Raw genomic sequence first — 18,028 nt, 5'->3', positions numbered from 1 at the left:
TTTTTAATAGTCAATGCAAACTCACCAATCCATCCATCCAAGTCTCCATGCTTTATTTTACTGAGAAATCACTTTGCAAAAACACCCTCTTAGCACTTCTGGCTGTGGCCATCTTGAGTAAGGGCAGATAATTCATGCAGCATTGACTTCCTGGAAACCATCTGCCCTTAGCTCAGGCATACAAGCAGGGGGGCGTGAGACGTGTATAGATACAGCGCTTGCAACTGTGCAAATAATGCAAACACCACAATAAAAAAAACAATTCAAATAAAAAGTTCAAAAGCATCCAATATAAAAGTAATGCAAATATTGTCCCAAAAAAGTGCTCTTGTGTGCCATTCTTCTTAAAAGTGCTTCAAATAAACTCATTCTGTGATGTGACACACACCCCTTACGTATCCCTACTCACCAAAAATAATGGACCCCCAACTTTTCAGTCTGAAGGTCAGATAAGCTTTGAACGCACGCCGGTTACGGTGTTCTCGTACAGAGGACAGGAGGAGGAGGAGGAGGAGAGGATAGCGGCAGATGACGTAAGAATGATCAAGAGGCGGAACAGCCGCCATGATCGTTCTTACGGTGTAGGGAATCGCCGGCTAAAAAGATGATATCTGAATGATGCCTGTAGCTGCAGGCATCATTTAGATATCCCTGCACAAAGTCAAGGACGTCATATGACGGCCGACGAGCAGGAAGTGGTTAAAACGCATTTTGTTTTCCAGAGCATTGTGCGGGGGTATTGCAGAGCATTGTGCGGGGGTATTGCAGAGCATTGTGCGGGGGTATTGCAGAGCATTGTCCATGCCCCCATTTCAGTTAGGGATTTTGCAGAGCAGTGTTGCAGCTCTGCACATGCTCAGTTTTCAGTGAGTTTCTATGCTGAGCATTTCCTCCCTATCACATCTGAGCAGCCCATGAGACTATAGAGTCACACATGTGGGCGTACATACAGATAATTTAAATGAAACAGTGTGCATTTTAGTACATCTCTGAAATAATGTCAGCACTTCCACATGTTTTTTTCTCTTTAAAAATGCTACAGTAATAGATTATATTTATGCAATAAAAACATTTTATAACTATGCTCACTCTTAAGTTTTTGTAATTTGTAAATTATCCCATATTATGGCATACTACCGGGATTTTTTTTTCACATGCTTGTAAAAGAGACATGGCAATTCAACGTTCACATTTCTTCCATAGAAATAAAGAGAAATATTTGAACACTATACATAATGGATACTTAGGGAGCCTATATGTACTTTGGCGCTGAATAATTCCAACACTGGCATAAAAAAGGCTTGCAAAGCACTGCTAAAAGCCTTGTCCACAATACCCACTACATATCATTGTGCTGAGTACAAAGAGCTGCAATCATGTCTTAAAATATACTCAACTGCTCAAATGCAAAATGGAAGTTAATTACAAATATAGCAATAGAGGGATACACAAGAGAGCAAAAAGCTCTGCGAACATCTCATTAGACATCATTTATCAATTGATTAGTCTTGGACAGAAAGCTTTGCTGGCATTAATGCGTTATACCCTATAAGATCACAGCAGTTATCCTAAAATCATATCAAATGATATTAAAGGTGATCTGCAATGATAGAAACATGGCAGCTGTCAGTGCCAACTTATTGGTGGTGCATGGTGATTACGAAACAGCTAGAGCCATTGAAACCCTGGAAATGTTTACATTTTCTGTTCACACCTAAGCTTACTTTTAGGGCTCGTTCACATTGGAAAAAAATAGGGAAACACCAAGTAAAAGAACGTTACCCAATACGGTGTTGGACAGCCTTTGGCATCCAAGACGTCCTGAATTCTGGGTCACAATTGTGTCCTTTTGCCTCTTTCACTGACTCTTATGAATGAAGAGGAGCCTCTGTCTCCTGTCCATTCGTGTTCAGTGCAGCTGAGGAGTCACTATCCTCACTCCCTTTCAATGTCTCAAAGGGCATCTCACCAAAGCCCCCTACCCCCCCAACAGGGCTAAATAAAAAAGAGAAAATAAAACATTGTAATAAATATTTTAAACTAAAATTGAAAAAAAACAACAACAACAACAACAACAACCAACGACTGCCCACTCCCCCAAAAAAATAATTTTATAAAAATATATATAATAAAAATTATAAACGATATTAAGATATTTAATAATAAAAAAATAAAAACACACTACTGATCAGTGCTGCGTTGGGGGCGTCGGCGTTAAAGTGCCGCTATTTTTAGCAGCGGTAGTTCAATGGGCATGGGCGCTTTAGATGCAGTTTGCAGGACTTTTACCGTCCTGCCAGCGCACTCCTCCAGTGTAAAAGCCCTCTGGCTTTCACATTGGAGTGAGAGAAGAGACTCTTTAAAGGCGCTATTTTTAGCGTTATAGCGCCTGTAAAGCGCCTCAGTATGAAAGCCTCAAGGGTGATCTTTCTTCAGTATGTGCAGAGGGTCAAAAAATCTGATATGTACATTCTTGTTCCGGGTCAATGACTCACAGAATCTTAAAAAAAAAAAAAATTACTTTCCTAGCCCGACAGGTTCCCTTTAAAAACTGGAAAGTTACATCTTAACCTTTTTTAAGTGTATTCATGCGTTTTCAAAAGATAGGCAAGATGCATGTGCACTTCTAGTGCATTAAGACTGCCTTACATAGATACTGGTCGGTGTATAAAGCATGAATAATTTTATCAGGAGACCAGCATCTCTAGAGACCAGAAAGGTTCAAATTTTCTCTCCAATCTATTTAATATAAATCACTATTTTATTCTGTTAAATGATTGAAAGGATGTGCTGCAATGCATGGAAAAAAAGGGAACGGTTGAGACGCTGAACACATTAAAATTTCAGAATGCTTTGGTGTGAACTACTGTGTAGTGAAACACTAGAAATAAATGTGTTCTATTTTTAATCTGTCCAACCTATATTGCATGAAAAGCTCCAAAATGTAACCATGTGTTAAAAGATTTCCATTTGAATATATTAATATTTCAAGGGGTTGAGACTACATTCTGTAATCAGCAAAGACAGAGGGACAGGATGATTTATATAGTTAGTGGATCCAACTAGGAGCCCAGAAGTATGGTTCATTATAGGAGCATGTTACATGTTACACCCAGAATTCAGGTTGACATGCTCCAGACCTGCCCCCACCCCCATTTGCCTCCCCAACTGTGACAGCATGCTAATTCTGTCACATTTTAACCACTTGCTTACTGGGCACATAAACCCCCTTCGTGCCCAGGCAAAATTTCAGCTTCCGGCACTGCGTCGCTTTAACTGACATTTGCGCGGTCATGCGACGTGGCTCCCAAACAAAAATGACGTCCTTTTTTTCCCCACAAATAGAGCTTTATTTTGGTGGTATTTGATCACCTCTGCGGTTATTTTTTGCGCTATAAACAAAAAAAAGAGCGACAATTAAAAAATTATATATATATATATATATATATATATATATATATATATATATATATTTTTTTTTTTTTTTTTTTTTACTTGTTGCTATAATAAATATCCCAATTTTTTTTTTTAAAAAAACATTTTTTTTTCTCAGTTAAGGCCGATACGTATTTTGACGTATTTTTGTAAAAAAAAAAAAAAAAACGCAATAAGCGACTGGTTTGCGCAAAAGTTATAGCGCCTACAAAATAGGGGACAGAATTATGATTTTTTTTTTTATTATTTTTTTTATTACTAGTAATGGCGGCGATCTGCAATTTTTATTGGGACTGCGATATTGCGGACGGACGTATCGGACACTTTTCACACAAATTTGGGACCATTCACATTTATACAGCGATCAGTGCTATAAAAATGCACTAATTACTGTATAAATGTGACTGGCAGTGAAGGGGTTAACACTAGGGGGTGAGGAAGGGGTTAAATGTGTATCCTGGGTGTGTTCTAACTGTGTGGGGGGAGGGGGTGACTGGGGGTGGTGACCGATGCTGTGTCCCTATGTACAAGGGACACAGATCGGTCTCCTCTCCTCTGACAGCACGTGGAGCTCTGTGTTTACACACAGAGCTCCACGTCCCTGTTGGTTTACCGACGATCGCGTGTAACCGGCGGACATGGCGTTCATTCATTCATTCTAGTGGTCAGGGGCAGTGGAGGAGCAATATGTACACCGCTCCCCCACCGCCCTAAAGATGATGCTTGCAGGACTTTTTTCCTTCCATGAAAACACTCAGGCTTTCACACTGGGGCTGCAGAAGAGGCAGTTTACAGGCGCTTTTTAGGTGCTATTTTTAGCGGAAAAACGCCTGTAAAACGCATCGGTGTGAGAGGGGTCTTACTGAAAGAATGTAACATTTTGTCACAAATGTTCCTAGGAGAAAAAAAGGCATAAGAACATTCAACCATAAGACCTCTTTCACACTGAGGCGTACAGGCGTTTTTTGCACTAAAAAAAGCGGCTGAAAAGCGCCTGTAAGCTGCCTCTTCTGAGGCCACAGTGTGAAAGCACTTGGGTGGTGCGCTTGCTGGACAGGGAAAAAAATCCAGCAAGCAGCATCTTTGGGACGGAACAGAAGCGGTCTATCCATTGAAAGGAATAGGCACCGCTGACAAAGCACCTGCAAAGTGCTTTGGCAGCGGCCCTTTTTGGGCGCCATTAACCCTTTCCTCTACCAGCATTGGAAATAATATGAAGGAGACCTCAGCATTGTGTACTCTGTCTATAGAGATTTCTGTGCAAAAGGCTGAACAAATAGGTGCTCAGTCAAAAGAACCTCCAGCTGCAAAATGAAGTGAAACATTTAGCAGCAGTATTACTACCACCACTAATTGTGACAGCTTCCTGCGCAATGTTCCTGGTTGTTTCTATAGGTATAATAGTCAGACAAAAAAAAAATAATAATAATAATAATAATAATAATAATAATAATAATAATAATAATAATAATAATTTATATATATATATATATATATATATATATATATATATATATATATATATATATATATATATATATATATATATATATATATATATATATATATATATATCCCAGATAAATATAATAATTATTGCATATCAATAGTTTGTATTTTAATACAGGGCCAGCAGGTGACACTCTCAGCTCCTTTTCACAAGTTTTCCAGGCTCTCCTTAGCTCCGGCTGTTGAAAAGAAAAATATGTTGCTTATAACTAAAGCAGTCTATACACAAATGCAGAATAACAAACTTTTAAAAAAAATATAAAAAGAAAAAAGAAAACTGGACCAAAACCATTATAGTGCCTTTGTGTAAGCCTAGGTTTCCACTATTACGACCTGAAAGTCACGTGATTTTGATGTGACTTGAAGCAACGCCTGTGTATTCTTGAGGTCTCCAGTTGCATTAAAGTGCCGACAAAGTAGTGCACATATAAATGGTACTCATTGGAAATCATGGTGTACAACTTGACATGTGACTTTGCAGTCCCAAGACACAGGACAAATTACACAAGTGGAGCCTTAAACCACCAACTCAACTCTGTGTGTGGTTCTGCTGGCCAGGAGATATCAACTGTGCCAAATACCTCAGGGTACCTATGTTACCTTGCAGAGATAATTTTTAGGATAACAAATGCTGTGGTCTGTGTACTAACTGCACCAGGTGTACTAGGTTTCATGGCTAAAAACAGATTGTGCAGGACATGTACAAACACATGATAATATTTTATCATAAGTAGACAACCTCCTTAAAGGGGTTGTAAAGCTTCGTGTTTTTTCACCTTAATGCATCCTATGAAAAAAACACCTCGCACTCCCCGGCCCCCACCCCCCCCCCCGAGCCCCTATTTTACTTACCAGAGCCCCAAATCTCCGTGGGCACGATCCTGCGTTGTTCTCTCCATGGCTGATCGGCTCCTCATTGGATAGATAAATAGCAGCGCAGCCATTGACTCCCGCTGCTGTCAATCAAATACAGTGACGCGGCATCCAGAGGTCGGGGCCGAGTCATACACTCTGTGGCTATGCACGCCGAGTGTATAACATGGGAGCGCGGCCCACAAAGTAACCCCCTTTGGGGTTGGCTCTTGCGGGGAGGAGCCGAGATAGCCGCCGTGGGACCCCAAGGTCCAAGTAGATTTCCATTAAGACATGCTGTACATACACTTAAAATTGGGTCAAATTTACAAAAGCATCAATTGTTTACTACCATCTTTGACCAAAGCTGTGTCAGTGAAGAAATTATTACATTTCCCAGCTATTCCGTTTTAACAGGAGTAACATTCTTGAGAATTCTGCCAACTACATAAACTCGCCACTTAGAAAGAAGTCAATGTGTAGTAAACATGTGACCTTGGCTTTCATGGTTTTATTTTTCAGATAAAACAGCTCAGAACACAAGAATGATTATCTTCCAACGCTGTTCTGAAACACTGCAGATGTCCCCACGACATTGCGAATGATAAAAAAGATCAGACTTTACAGCAAAAGAATGAAAACAGTTCAGACACGCAAGAACAGCTAAAATTCTCTTTTTCCAAACATGGGTTAGTAATGCGGTTTTTATTATATGTATAATTCGGTGATTGCACCTCCAAGAATAAGCAATCACCATGGTACTGCAATGACCAAAAAAATAAATAAAAAAAATGAAACAATAAATTATAGATCAAGAGACAAATGTACCTCTTGTATGTGGTTTCCAAATATCTGCATGAAGTATAAATATGTAAATAAAAACACCACAATTTTATGGACTATAAAAAGTATAGTGTACTGCACATAGTTGAGCACTTCTGCAAAGGCAAACCCCCGTTAGACTAACTGGTAACGGTATTTCCAGGAACCTTCCAGGACAGCTACTTGAGACAATTGGCTCCGCCCTCTACAGGAAACACAGATCCAATACAATTTAAAAGGCCCCTCCCTTTCCTCTGACCCTCAGTTGTTTAGAACAGAGTTCGTCAATCCCCGGCCCAAAGCGGCCGTACTGCCTCTCTAGCCGGGCCACAACGCAAAAGGACACTGTCCGGGCTGTACCGCCGCTATATCCGGGCCACGGAGGAGACCGTCAGCAATACAGCTGCCCGAGCAGAGAGATAACACCATCTCTCTGTGCTACGCAGAGGCGCGCTGCTGTCCCGCCCTAACATATGGGGCAGCAAAGCTACGCTACACAGAGACAATATGACGTCATCTCTCTGCCCACCCTCGCTATGCATTCCCGCAATCTCGAACGGCTCCCCCTCACATTCCCATGCTGAGACTGTAAGTACAGTGGGCACTGCAGAGGGACTTGTATATTTTTTTATACTGCAACATTTTAATAATATTTTTACACTGGTACATTTAGGGCCGGTTCACACTGCAGCGATGTCAGAGTTCGGATGTGATGTGGGCCTTGGAAGACTATTCTTCCACAAAACCGGTCCTTGGTGCCAAAAAGGTTGGGATCCACTGGTTTAGAAGATCAAGCAAACCTCCAAAGTGCACTCGGCAGAGGACAAAACATAAAAAAAACACCACCTCCAGGTGAACCAGTGAAAGTAAAAAATAGGGTGGGAATATAGACGCTGTCCTGGAAGGTTCCTGGAAATAACGTTACCGGCAAGTTTACTATACCTTAGGGAGGGACAACAGCCTGAAGCACTTTCCTACCAAAGGAAAGGTCCTGGCTGGAAAAAGCATCTGAACTCTAATGTTTGACAAATGCATTAGAGGAGGACCAGACGGCAGCTTTAGAAATTTCTTCCCATGATGTGGCCATGGATCTGGTTGAATGAGCCCTAATTCTAGAAGGAGGGATACAACCTGACACTTTGTATGCTTTACAGATCGCTTCCCTAATCCACATAGCAATAGAGCTTTAAGACGCTTTGGACCCCTTCTTGGGGCCACTGAACAATACTAACAGCTGGGAGGAACTCCTAAATCCACTGGATTTCTCTAGGTAAAGCAGAAGACATCTCTTTACATCTAGAAGACTAAATCTTTCCTCCTCCGTATTCTTGGGAGAGGTACAGAGACTAGGCAGGACTACTTCCTGGGACCTATGAAAGTTTGAAGATACTTTGGGCAAATAGAAAGGATCAGGCCCAATCGCTACCCTGTCCTCTAGAATCCCCAGGAAGATCAGAAATCCTTCTCCCTCTCAGAAACTGAATAACTGGAGTAAGACGAAGGGATTTCTCTCTGAGGTATACTCATACATATGTAAGGAGAGCATTGAAGGCCCAGAAAAACTTAAAAGCAGAGTAAAATGGGAGGAAGACCTAGGGATTATAACAGAGGATCAATGGAGGAAGGTATTGGAAAGAGGACATTCGGCTACAGTCTCGCCAGCACAGAGATTTTCCTTCCAGATGCTGATACATAGGACATATTACACACCTAAGATATTATTTAACTTCGGATTGAGAGTGGATGCAGGATGCCCCAGGTGCCAAGAAACAGGAGATTTATTGCATATTATATGAAAGTGCCCGAAACTGTTCAGGTATTGGACATCATTAACAAGATATATAAAATAAAGTTGGAGATGAACCCCAGATTATGTATCTTGGGTCTAGGGGAAGAAATAAGTAGAATGACCAGCACATCAAAAGCAGTGTTGAGATGTTGTTTTCAGGCAAGAAAGCTAATAGCTCAGAGGTGGCAAGCAGCGAACCCTCCATCAGTAAAGGAATGGACTAACGTAGTCACAGAGACAATCGGGAAGGAGAAGGTGGTCTATACCAGGAGAGGGAATATCAGGGAGTTTTGTAAAATGTGGAACCCTTGGTTGGAAGAAATGAGATACCCCGTGTGAAAGAAAACCCAATAAAGCGGAAGGTTAGAGTAGGGAGGGAGGGAAAAGGGTAAAATAAAAGGGGGAATATAGAAGACATGTATGAAATATGTGAAACAGAAATGGTAAAAAGATATATGATTGTAACCACCTGTTGTTTTTAAAAGATGATGAAAATTAATAAAGAATAAGTAAATTTAAAAAAAAAAAAAAGAAATCCTTCTCCCTGATGTAAAAGCCAAAAGAAAGGAAATCTTCAAGAAAATTTATTTCAGGGAAGCTTCATGCAAAGGCTCAAACAGAGCCCTTGTTGGAGCATTTAACACCAATGATAGATCCCAAGGAGGCACATGTTTGACGACCCTGAGAGCATGTCTAGATCTGGCTGAAAGGAACCTCCTGTCTAACTAAAGGATCTTCCGCTAGTCTCTTATCTGAAAACACAGACAGAGCCGTAACCTGAACCCTAAGGGTGCTGACAGATAGTCCTTTCTCTACTCCTTTGTGCAAAAAAATCCAATATACAGGGAGTGGAAAAACTAATTTAAACCGGATTTCCTTTGCCAGAAAATAAGTTTTCCAAACTTTCCCATAGATTCTCCTTGTGACCATCTTGCGGCTGTCCAGGATAGTTTGAATAACCTTCTCTGAACACCCTCTCAACTGTAAGATGCGCCGCTCAGCCTCCAGGCCGAAAATGGAAGGTCTGAGTGTTTGGATGCAACACTGGTCCCTGATTGAGTAGCCCCTTCTGACTGGTAGGGGCCAGGGAAGATCCACAGAGAGGGTCTTCAGAGAGGAAAACCAACTCCTCCTGGGCCACCAGGGGGCAATCAGAAGCACTTCTGCCGATCCTGAATAATTTTGCAAACTACCAAACTACCAGAGGTAAGAGAGGAAAAGGAGGGAAGGCGTAGGCCAGAGCGAAATCCCACGGGAAGGAGAGAGCATCCGTTCCCAAGGACCCTTTCTCTCTCTCCAGTGAAAGGAATGCCGGACATTTTTCTGTTGAGACTGGAGGCAAAAAGATCCACTGCAGGAAGACCCCATCTTAGCACCACCACCCGGAACGTGCCTTGATGTAGCTCCCAACAGCTGGAACGGACGCTCACTCTGCTCAGATAGTCCGCCAGCGTATTGTCTGATCCGCTGATGTGGACTGCCATGATCAAAGTGACATTGATTTCTGCCCAGGACAGAATCTGCTGGGTCAGCGTTAGAAGTGACTCTGAACGAGTGCCCCCTTGTTTGTTCAGGTACGCCACCATTGTGGCATTGTCTGAGAAAACCAATAGGTCTCTTGAACAGACCCTCTCTTGCAGAGCCAAGAGGGCTTACCCCACAGCTAGTAGTTCCCTGAAATTTGAGGAGCAGCCTGCCTCCTCTGATAACCAGGATCCCTGGGCCTGCCAGCCCTGAGAGTGTTCACCCAAGCCCCACAGACTGGCATCTGTAGTAACTTTTACTGGAGCATGTTTCACCCAGTTCTTCCCTCCCTGCAGGTGTTCCCGCTGCTCCCACCAGGAGAGATTGAGAAAATCCTCTTGGCAGCTGTACCAGCTGATCTAAAGAACCCTTCCTGCGAGCCTAATAGCGCAAGAGAAACGGCTGAAGGGGTCTGGAGTGTAATTGGGCCCAGGGCACCCCTGGGACGGCTGCAGTCATTTAGATGAGGAAGGTCCCAGCCCTGCTACTCAGTCATTAAAAGACCGGAAGGAGGCTACAACCTCCTTCATAGAAGACAAAGGAGGCAGTCTCTGACCTAGCCCTAGATGGAATACAATCCTCACAAAATAGTTTTTTATAACTATCAGAAAGCCCAGCCCTACAGTTTCCACATTTCTTTTTCACTGGTTTGTCCTAGAAAAAAGCAGAAACAAGAGCCATAAGCAAAGAAGGTCCATACAAAAAAAGGTCCCCCGCTGTATAATCACAGACAAGGGCTTACTTTGGAGGCAGTATGGGACCCGGAGGCTGCCGCTGGTTCAATCCGAGCGGGAGCTTCATCCTCAGACCTGTCCTCAAGCTCCATAAGGTGAGTGTATATCGGCCGGAGAGAGAGACTGCTGTCTAGGCAGCATGTACATCTTGCCACGTCACCAGAAGTCTTCCAACGCCATCTTGGTACACCTCGGCAGAGCACGAGGAGGACAAGGTTTCCACACAGGCAGAGCTGGGGAAAAACCTGAAGGAAGTTGCCACCACTTTCACCAGGTAAGCAAGTAACTCCAAAATAGGGAACCCTTCTGGCAGAAAGTACAGGGACCAATACACCCAGAACTATGCTTAAATACACCCAGAACTGTGCTTAAATTTGTATGTTTGTTGATCATGGTCAAAAAACCTATACCACTAAAATGTAAAACATACTCCATCAAAAGAGTTTTATAATTGTTCGAGTGAGTACGTGGTGTACAGTTTAACCTGCCCCTGTGGCCTTTTCTATGTGGACAGGACAAAAAGGTTCTTTTAAGCTAGTGCATTGTGCGTTGGTTCACGTACCTTTTTCTTTCGATTTCCCTTCTAAATGTTTTTTTCTTTGTCTGAATTTCTCACTTCCTGTTCCTCCTCTGTAAGCTTGCCCCCAACATCCGAGCCATTCTGGCTTGGGGTTAGTCAGTGTGCTCGCCCCCTCCCTTGGGACTACATCCTCACAGGGAGACACTGTGTTCACAGCTTCGTAAAAAAAAACGGAAGTTTAGTTTACGAGGCTAAGCGTACCTGCCTCATATTTTCATTCGTTAACGAAAAGGATCCGATTTTTCTCATAGTTTTCATCAGTGTACGAAAATGTGCTGTACTTTTCATTTTGTTTTCCTCACTGAAAAAAAAATGCAGCGGACAAAATTTGACAAAAATTAAATTAACACTGCCTGTCACATTATAAAATCTTTTACTGCAAAATGATAGAGGATCCCTTGACACAGAGAAAACTTGGTTTATTAAACTATGAAACCGGGAGGTCCAAGTCCAGCGTCCTATACCTGTGAATAAGGTATTGGAACACCTTGGGGTAAAGAGACAACACTCCTGAGCTCAGGAGATGAATGAGGAAATCCATCTGCTAACAGTCCACACCTAGAAAGCCTATGGCAGACATGGCTGGAATGTGAAGCTCCACCCAAGCCAGAATTGAATTGGCTTTTCTTTGAGTTGTGAGACCTCCGATTTCTCCATGATGGTCAATGTATGCCACTGCTGTGCCATTGTCTGGCTGAATCAGGATCAGATGACCTTGCAGTCAAGAGATCCAGTGACAACCAAATTACTGATTGGGAGAGGAGCTTCCATTGGTAACCAAGTTCCCTCTACCAAAAAGGTATGCAGGATTACTCCCCAGCCTGACAGGGTGGCATCCATCATGAGAACGCTCCATAGGAAGGATTTTTAAGACTTCAGCCCATGTGGCAGTCTAGGTATTGACGCCTCCTGTTCTACCCAGCAGGAATGGTGAGTTACAGCAGTCTGCCATAAAATCGGGAAAATAAAACTGCCTCCGCAAAAGTGGAGAGTTGATCAGCTCCTGGACGCCAGGGTCTGAATGTCAAAGCAAGAATCTGGAGTTTGCCAAGAGGGAGGAAAACCTTGGATACCACATTCTGGACCTAAACGTCTTGGGACTAGATGCCCACAAATGCCAGCAACACCCCCCCATGAGGACTTGCTTATAGTGCTGGATGATTACAGAGCCCTGGTGAAGACTACGTGGCATGGTCTGACATTTTTTCAATCAGGAACTAATCTAAAGCAATGATATACAGCAAATGCAAAAGACATTGCATGTAGCCAGTGATAGAGAGATTATATATATATATATATATATATATATATATAAAATAAAATCAGGGCTCGACAAAATCCAGGTGCCAGGTCGCAATTGGGACTAGAATTAGCGACCTGGTGCCTGGGGAAGGAAGCATAGGCCTGCAGAATGCAGCAAAGCCGCGGCCTCAATTACCGGCCGGTACGGCCCAACGCGGGGGTGCACAGAGACACAGGATACCCCATCCTGTGTCTATGCAACCCCTCCTCCCCCCGCGATCACATCGAGCTGGCCGGTAATTGAGGCCGCGGCTTTCTGCAGGAATATGCTTCCTACTGTGATCTGGCGCCATCTTGTGGTGGCCGTTGGTATGACAAGACTAATGGAGCTTCCCCTGTGTTTTCATTGCCATCTCCTTCCCTCCAATTAGAACCCCCAAACATTATATATATTTTTTATTCTAACACCCTAGAGAATAAAATGGCAGTCGTTACAATACTTTATGTCACACCGTATTTGCGCAGCGGTCTTAAAAGCGCACTTCTTGGGGAAAAAATACAATTTTTTCAATTAAAAAAATAAAACAGCAGGAAAGTTAGCCCAATTTTTTTTATATTGTGAAAGATAATGTTACGCTGAGTGAATTGATACCAAACATGTCACGCTTCAAAATTGCGTCCGCTCGTGGAATGGCGACAAACTTTTACCCTTTAAAATCTCCATAGGCGACGTTTAAAAAAATTCTACAAGTTGCACATTTTGAGTTACAGAGGAGGTCTAGGGCTAGAATTATTGCTCTCGCTTGAACGATCGCAGCAATATCTCACATGTGTGGTTTGAACACCACTTTCATATGGCAGCGCTACTGACGTATGCGTTCGCTTCTGTGTGCAAGCTCGGCGGGACAGTGCGCGTTTCTGGCTCCTAACTTTTAGCTGGCTCTTAGATTCCAAGCAAATTTGTTAAACCCTGATGCTCCAACTGGCCCTGGCCGCAGACAGATTGGGGCAGATCCACAAAGCGAGTACGCTGGCGTATCTACTGATACGCCGGCGTACTTTCAAATTTCCCGCGTCGTATCTTTGTTTTGAATCCTCAAAACAAGATACAACAGCATCTGGGTTAGATCCGACAGGCATACGGCTTTGTACGCCTTCGGATCTAAGATGCAATTCTTCGGCGTCCGCTGGGTGGCGTTCCTGTCGTTTTCCGCGTTGAGTATGCAAATTAGCTATTTCCGACGATCCACGAATGTACGAGCGGCCGTCGCATTCTTTTACGTCGTCTCTAGTCGGCTTTTTCCGGCGTATAGTTAAAGCTGCTGTTTCGTGGCGTGTAGTTAGACTTGCTATGTTAAGTTTGGCCGTCGTTCCCGCGTTTAATTTGAATTTTTTTGTTTGTTTGCGTAAGTCGTCCGTGAATCGCGGGATGGACGTAACTCACGTCCAAGTCTAAACAATGACGTCCTTGCGACGTCATTTCACGCAATGCACGGCGGGAAATTTAGGGACGGCGCATACGCAGTTCGTTCGGCGTGGGGACACACTTCATTTAAATGAAACACGCCCCCTACCCGCCCAACTTGAAATCCGCGCCGTTAGGCCGCTTGAGATACACTACGCCGCTGTAACTTACGGCGCAAAATCTTTATGGATTCGAACCAAAGCCAGGTAAGGTACGGCGGCGTAGCGTATCTCAGATACGATGCGCCGGGGCAGATCTTTGTGGATGTGCCCAGGGCTGAAACGTGTGACCTTAAACAACCTGGATGCAGCTAATAGTTCAAGTAGTTGTAAAGGCTCAAGGTGTTTTGCCTTTATGCATTGTATGCACGAAGGTCAAAAAAAACTTCAGCAGCAACCCCAGCCTCCCTAAAAGTTACCTGAGCCCCATCCTGATCCACCAATGTGCACAATAGCCTTGGCTCTCTCTTTTCATTGGCGGCTCTCTCTTTTCATTGGCTGAGACATAAGTGGTAGCCATTGGCAGTGAGAAAATGAAGAGAGAATGAATGAACACACAAAGAAGAGGCTCGTGAGCAAATCTACTTGGGTGTCCCCATAGCATGCTGCTTGCTGTGGGGGGCACTCAGCAGGAGAGCTGACGGGGGACCCAAGAAGAGGGGTGGGGGGGGATCAGGGCTGCTCTGTGCAAAACCACTGCACAGAGCAGAGGAGTACATGTTTGCTATTAAAATAATAACCTTTAATATTATTTGAAAGTTTGTATGTGGCTATACCACAGAGTGCTGCGGTGTTCAGATGTGGAGTATGGCCGCATCTGAAAGCTGCAGTCTAGTCACCCTCATTTGCCTGTCAGGATGAGGACCAATGTGGCACCTCTTTCTGCAGGAATCAGGACCTGCCCATTGGTGAAAGAAGGTCTGTGACGCCATGCAACCAGGGAGGGGGCTCAGGGGAAGGGGACAGTTGTGTAAGATTAAGTTGAACATTAAAGGCTTGGTATGGGTTACTTGATATGGTGTTTGGAAGGCGGTGCTTTATAAATAAAAAATAAGCTCTGTGGATGCTGAAGAACAATTGATGATTAACATGGTTGGATGATTTTGCCCAGTGCAAATCGGAATACTGGGAATCTGAATTAGCATTTTGTAAACTAGGAATCCATGGTGGACACGCAGTCACGCTTACCGGTAGAAACAATTTAATAATATAGAAAGAAAATGGGAATTCTGTAGTGAACCAGTGTATGAAACCTTATATGAGCCAAACAGACTGGAAAATATAGATCAGAGCTAGCGAGTGGCAAAGGAAGGAACTCAAGTCATTATTGATCGTTTCCTTTGTTATTCATAATCCTGTATCCACCAAGACAGCAGGGTATTACCGCTCCCCTGAAGCCAGCAGTTGGGGAACCCCCTCATCTGAAACAGTCAGACCTGGTTAGAATTGTGCGTGTTGTTGGAGTGAAGCTGACCGGAGAGATCCATGTGTAGTGACGTTATGTTTAACCCCCGAGCTCCCGGCTAACAATTAAATATAAATATGCTGCTTAGGCATTCACTGTTCTTTACATAACGAAATTCTTCACATATAAACAATCCATGATCTTACTGGATTTTTGGCTGCGGTAAATGAAAAGCCAAACGTTAACAAATCATGTTTTGTATATACTGTATTAGGAGAAACAGAAAACGTGATAAAGCCTTACGCATTACCAACCCCAGATCACCTATCTTCTGGACCATCTTGATTAATTTCCTTATAGGCCATTAAAAATGATCACCTCCCCCTTGCAGATCATTATAAATTACCTCCCTGCCAGACTATTATGAATAATTCCCTTCCAAACCATTAAAATTACCCCTCCACCCGTTTCAGACTCTTACAGCTACCCCCTCTTCCAGACCATTAAAATTGCCCCCTTCTTGATCATGATTACCCCCTTCTTGATCATTATTACCCCCTTCTTGATCACTATTACCCCCTTCTTGATCATTATTACCCCCTTCTTGATCATTATTACCCCCTTCTTGATCATTATTACCCCCATTCTTGATCATTATTACCCCCTTCAAAATATTATGATTAATTCCCTTCCAGACCATTCAAACTGGCCCCTTCTAAACCATAATAATTACACTCCCCCCCCCCCTTCAGACTCTTACAACTACCCCCTCTTCCAGACCATTAAAATTGCCCCCTTCTTGATCATTATTACCCCCTTCAAAATATTATGATTAATTCCCTTCCAGACCATTCAAAACTAGCCCCTTCCAAACCATAATAATTACACCCCCCCCCCTTCAGACTCTTACAACTACCCCCTCTTCCAGACCATTAAGGATTACCAGCCCCGCTTCCCCTTTTCAGACCATTAAAATTGACCCTTTCTAGACCATTATAATTACCCCCCTTCCCAACCATTATTATTACCCCCCCTTCAGACTCTTACAATTACCCCCTCTTCCAGACCATTAAAACGACCCCCCTTCTTGATCATGATTACCCCCTTCAAAGTATTATGATTAATTCCCTTCCAGACCATTCAAACTAGCCCCTTCTAAACCATAATAATTACCCCCCCCCCCCCTTCAGACTCTTACAACTACCCTCTCTTTCAGACCATTAAGATTACCAGCTTCCCCTTTGCAGACCACTAAAATTAACCCCTTCTAGACCATTATAATTACCACCCTTCCAGACCATTGCGATGACCCCCCCCCCCCTCCTTCAGACTCGTACAACTACCCCCTCTTCTAGACCATTAAGATTACATCACACCCCCTCACAGTTGAATAAATTACCCCCTTCTACACCATTATAATTACCCCCCTACCCGACTACTATGATTCCACCTTTCAGACCATTAAATGTACCCACTTCTAGACCATTATGACCCCCTCCCCATCAGATTCTTGCAACTACCCTCTCTTCCAGACCATTAAGATTGCCCCCCCCCCCACCTTTGCAGACCATTATGATTACCACCCCTTCAGACTATTAAATTGACCCCCTTCCAGACCATTAGTGACATTATTCTGAAGATCATTTTCTAAAATAATAATTTGCTTAGCAAGTGTTTTCTTCCCATCCAGGACGGAGACATAGGAGAGGGGAGGTGTTATGCAAGCAGTTTTCTAACAATGATGTCACAGTGCTAGAGCAAACACATTCTCCAATTCCCCCGCTAGTATTCGGCGCTGTTATTTATAGAAACCACCACTACCTGCAGGCAGGCTGGTGTGTGTACAAACGCTGAGCGCACACACTTCTGTTCATTCTTGCAGTGACGTCACCTCCATCAGTCCACTCTATAGCTGGAAGTAGAATGGGTTCTCTAAGGATGGGGCATCATGCAATGAATAGAATGGTGGTCCAGCACAGGGAAGCCTATGAATGAGTGTGGGGGGGATGTGATGGACAGGACATAGAGGGGAGCCCCTGTCTGACACATACAGGCATGAGTCACCCTGCAGCTCTCTATACAAGGATGGGCTGCCTTGTAATGTCTATATACGGTGTGATCATAAAGGATGTCATGCAGGAGGGGAACACTAGGCTTTCACCTCCCATCATTGTACAGGGAGGGATCCCTGTCCTCATATACTCCCCTCTGATCACTGACCTACCTACCTCTGATCACCGACCTCCCTGCACACAGGTGAAGGCAAATAATGCAGCAGGAGAGCAATGCTACAATGGATCAGCAGCCATCCCTACACTCAGCATTGTGCATGGAATGGCTATGAATGGCTCCATCTTCAATGGTGTGCACCTGTGAGTAGGACTTACCGCTCAGGGGGTGTCTCGGAGATCGGTCCCGGCTCATACTTTGTAGGGGACAGGGGCAGGCTTCAGTGTTCCCAATCCAAGTGCAGAGGACTCGGCAGCGCTGCCTCCGCTCTCTGTTTACTTTGCCTATTGCATCGCCCTCCCCGCTGCGGTCTCTGCGTCTCCCAGCCTGGCTGCTGCTGCTGCTGCTGCTGCTGCTGCCGGAATACGTCACGCTATGTGTACGCTCACCTTGCTATTCACCAACACGGCGTACGTACTCTCCGCACCAAGCTGCTGACAGTC

At 43.7% G+C, this 18,028-nt stretch overlaps 1 protein-coding gene across 2 annotated transcripts in view; it reads right to left on the bottom strand.

The window, feature by feature from the left end:
- DTNA (dystrobrevin alpha) overlaps window positions 1-17,810 on the bottom strand; it is a 303,735-nt gene extending 285,925 nt beyond the window's left edge. Inside the window, exon 1 of one of the 2 annotated variants that reach the window (XM_040354139.1) lies at window positions 17,744-17,810. The gene's annotated coding sequence lies outside the window, so the exon portion shown is untranslated. The remainder of the gene's footprint in view (window positions 1-17,743) is intronic. The other variant, XM_040354136.1, reaches the window with a different exon arrangement.
- Window positions 17,811-18,028: the final 218 nt, after the last annotated feature.

This window comes from Rana temporaria, chromosome 5, assembly GCF_905171775.1.
Source record: "Rana temporaria chromosome 5, aRanTem1.1, whole genome shotgun sequence".
Classification (NCBI taxonomy): domain Eukaryota; kingdom Metazoa; phylum Chordata; class Amphibia; order Anura; family Ranidae; genus Rana; species Rana temporaria.
Note: the sequence above shows the minus strand (reverse complement) of the source record. Positions and strands in the feature narration are given on the sequence as shown.